Source organism: Canis aureus, unplaced genomic scaffold (genome assembly GCF_053574225.1).
Source record: "Canis aureus isolate CA01 unplaced genomic scaffold, VMU_Caureus_v.1.0 ptg000418l_RagTag, whole genome shotgun sequence".
Taxonomy (NCBI): domain Eukaryota; kingdom Metazoa; phylum Chordata; class Mammalia; order Carnivora; family Canidae; genus Canis; species Canis aureus.
In genome coordinates this window covers 9,799-13,919 of record NW_027554609.1, presented here as the reverse complement: position 1 = coordinate 13,919, position 4,121 = coordinate 9,799, and the positions used below count along the sequence as shown (strand labels likewise).

The 4,121-nt window shown below is 39.8% G+C and overlaps 1 pseudogene; it reads right to left on the bottom strand.

The window, feature by feature from the left end:
- Positions 1-2,526: 2,526 nt before the first annotated feature.
- Positions 2,527-3,481, bottom strand: LOC144310111 (18S ribosomal RNA; annotated as a pseudogene).
- Between the last annotated feature and the right edge of the window lie 640 nt (positions 3,482-4,121).

Sequence of the window (4,121 nt, the reverse complement as noted above, 5' to 3'; positions counted from 1 at the left end):
TAGTTAGTAAGAGGGTTTTTATAGTGAAGTTAATAGAGTAGAGTTCTGGTATAAATGGGTTGTGGAATGCACCGAAGAATAGAATTGTTGTGAGGATATTTATTATAATGATATTTGCGTACTCTGCTAGAAAGAATAGGGCAAAAGGACCCGCTGCATACTCTACGTTAAATCCAGAAACTAGTTCGGATTCTCCTTCAGTTAAGTCGAAGGGGGCTCGGTTAGTTTCTGCTAGAGTAGAAATGAATCATATCATGGCTAGGGGCCAGGCCGGAAAGATTAGTCATATATGTTCTTGGGTGATAATTAGTGTGGATAGTGTAAATGACCCGTTTATTAGGAGGACTGATAGGAGAATGATTGCTAGTGTTACTTCATATGAGATTGTTTGAGCTACTGCTCGGAGGGCTCCGATTAGAGCGTATTTGGAGTTTGAGGCTCATCCTGACCAAAGGATGGAGTATACGGCGAGACTTGATATTGCTAGTATGAATAGGACTCCTAAGTTTATATTAATGAGTGGGTAGGGCATTGGGAGAGGGATTCATATAGTTAGGGCTAGTGATAGAGCTAGAATGGGGGCTAGAATGAATATTGATATGGAGGATGTAAGTGGTCGTAGAGGTTCTTTTGTGAAGAGTTTTACTGCATCTGCGATTGGTTGAAGGAGGCCGTAGGGGCCTACGATATTAGGCCCTTTTCGAAGTTGTATGTAGCCTAAGACTTTTCGTTCAACGAGGGTGAGGAAGGCTACGGCAAGAAGGATTGGGATGATAAGAGAGATAATGTTGATAAAGAACATTTTGTTAGGGAGAGGAATTGAACCTCTGATAATAAAGGTTTAAGTTTTACGCAGTTACCGGGCTCTGCCACCCTAACAAAGCCCCTTTTCTCGGGCTTATGAGGAGATAAACTGGTTAGATTGAGTTGACTTCATCTATTAGTTTTAAGGCGCCTTTGTGAGGTAGGCCTTACATCCCTTGTCCTTTCGTACTGGGGGAGGTTATATAATAGATAGAAACCGACCTGGATTACTCCGGTCTGAACTCAGATCACGTAGGACTTTAATCGTTGAACAAACGAACCCTTAATAGCTGCTGCACCATTAGGATGTCCTGATCCAACATCGAGGTCGTAAACCCTATTGTCGATATGGACTCTTGAATAGGATTGCGCTGTTATCCCTAGGGTAACTTGTTCCGTTGATCAAAAATTATTGGATCAATAAGTGATGTTATATTTTGACTTGTGGGTCTAAATTTTAATCACTCGGGAGTTTTTTTATATTCCGAGGTCACCCCAACCTAAATTGCTAACCCACAATAATGGTGTAATGTTATGCCTTGTAGGTATTTAGTATCCATAAGTTTGGGTTAGTTAATTAAAGCTCCATAGGGTCTTCTCGTCTTATTGTGGCATTCCCGCCTCTTCACGGGAAGGTCAATTTCACTGATTGGGAATAAGAGACAGTTAAACCCTCGTGTGGCCATTCATACAAGTCCTTATTTAGAGAACAAATGATTATGCTACCTTTGCACGGTCAGGATACCGCGGCCGTTAAACAAGTGTCACTGGGCAGGCAGTGCCTCCAATACTAGAAATGCTGGAGGTGATGTTTTTGGTAAACAGGCGGGGTTTGTGTTTGCCGAGTTCCTTTTACTCCTTTTAATCTTTCCTTAAATGCATGCCTGTGTTGGGTTAACAATAGGGTAGATAAGTATTTCATTTTTGGGTTGATATTATCAGATTGTTAACTATCAGTGGTCTATCCGTTTCTGATATAAGCTTATGCGGGGAGAAAATAGTTCTTGTTACTCATACTAGCATTGTTGCTTCTATATTTAAATAGAATGGCCCAGGAGGTATAATTAGGAGTTGATGTAATATGATTGGGATTAAGTTATATTGTTTGTTGAGCTGGAACGCTTTCTCAATTGGTGGCTGCTTTTAAGCCAACTATGGTGATGTTAGTATATACTCTCTAATAAAGGTTGTATCCTGATTCTAAGAAGCTGTACCTTCTTAGACTATATTTTAAATTTACATTAAAATTTTGTTTTTTTTTAGGTAAATTTAAAGTTGAACTAAAATTCTGTTTGTGGGCAACCAGCTATCACCAGGCTCGTTAGGCTTTTCACCTCTACCCACAAATCTTCTCACTATTTTGCTACATAGATGAGTTGATCCTTTTAGATTGTTTATGGGTAGCTCGTCTGGTTTCGGGGAGCTTAGCTTAAGTTCTCTTTGTTAAGTCGTTTCTGGCTAGTTCATTATGCAAAAGGTAAAAGGGGTAATCTTTGCTGTTTAATACTGTTAAGATGTCTTTCATCATTCCCTTACGGTACTATCTCTATCGCTCCAATTAAAATTTCTATCTCCTATACTTTTATTATTTAACTAAATGTTTTACTTTATATGTCTGTGATACTTAAGTTTGGGGTTAGTTGGGCTAGCTTTTGTTCAAAGTGGTCATAAGTAATGAAATCTTCTGGGTGTAGGCCAGACGCTTTAGTTAAGCTACACTTTGATTAATCCAAGCACACCTTCCGGTATGCTTACCTTGTTACGACTTGTCTCCTCTTGTGTCTTAGTTAAGTTAATATGGTTATGGTTGTGTCTTATTACTTGAGGAGGGTGACGGGCGGTGTGTGCGTGCTTCATGGCCCTATTCAATTAAGCTCTCTATTCTTAATTTACTACTAAATCCTCCTTCAGTTTTTAATTTCATAAAAACGTTCGTGGAATGTTCTTGGGTAGAAAATGTAGCCCATTTCTTCCCACCCCATAAGTTACACCTTGACCTAACTTTTTTATGTAAAATGATTGTGCTTACTATTCTACCTTTTGAGGGTTTGCTGAAGATGGCGGTATATAGACTGAATTAGCAAAGGGTGGTGAGGTTTATCGGGGTTTATCGATTATAGAACAGGCTCCTCTAGAGGGATATAAAGCACCGCCAAGTCCTTTGAGTTTTAAGCTATTGCTAGTAGTCCTCTGGCGAATTATTTTGTTGTAAAATTATCTATGTTTAGGGCTAAGCATAGTGGGGTATCTAATCCCAGTTTGGGTCTTAGCTATCGTGTAGTCAGATTATTATAAAGTCACTTTCGTGGTCTATTTTATGGTAACTGTAGCTTTTTACGGCTTAGTTAAGTTTTAACTTTAGTGCAAAGGTATCTTAAACACGCTTTACGCCGTGGGCCTATTAGTTTGGGTTAATCGTATGACCGCGGTGGCTGGCACGAAATTTACCAACCCTTTTTAGTATGGCTTAGTCAAACTTTCGTTTATGGCTTAATTTTTATCACTGCTGTATCCCGTGGGGGTGTGGCTTAGCAAGGTGTTATGAGCTACTTAAGAGTGTGCTTGATACCTGCTCCTTTAGATCACTGCTGATTTTAAGGGCATTCTCACTGGGGCGTGGAGACTTGCATGTGTAAGTCTACTAAGAACTAATAGGAAGGCTAGGACCAAACCTTTGTGTTTATGGAGTCGTGCGACTCATCTTGGCATTTTCAGTGCCTTGCTTTATTAATTAAGCTACATTAACTTATACTGAAATTGTAGTGTGTATAATAAATAAAATACATAGTAAATATGAGAGGAAAAAAAAAGGGGATGCTATCTATAGATAGACCACGAGATCGAATGCGTGTAAGACTGTTGTGTTAAGTTAACTAGAGTAGCAATACATTTGTATACAATTTAAATAAAGCTTGTGAGTATTGTATGCACTTAGTCCTGTTTTTGGGGTTTGGCAGGACATAAATAAGTGTATAATAGATGACATGAGTTTATGGGGGGTAAGGGGGGTTTGTATAAGTTAACTTAATGTCTTGCGCGTGTACGTACGTGTACACACGTGTACGTACGTGTACACACGTGTACGTACGTGTACACACGTGTACGTACGTGTACACACGTGTACGTACGTGTACACACGTGTACGTACGTGTACACACGTGTACGTACGTGTACGTACGTGTACGTACGTGTACGTACGTGTACGTACGTGTACGTACGTGTACACACGTGTACGTACGTGTACACACGTGTACGTACGTGTACACACGTGTACGTACGTGTACACACGTGTACGTACGTGTACACACGTGTACGTA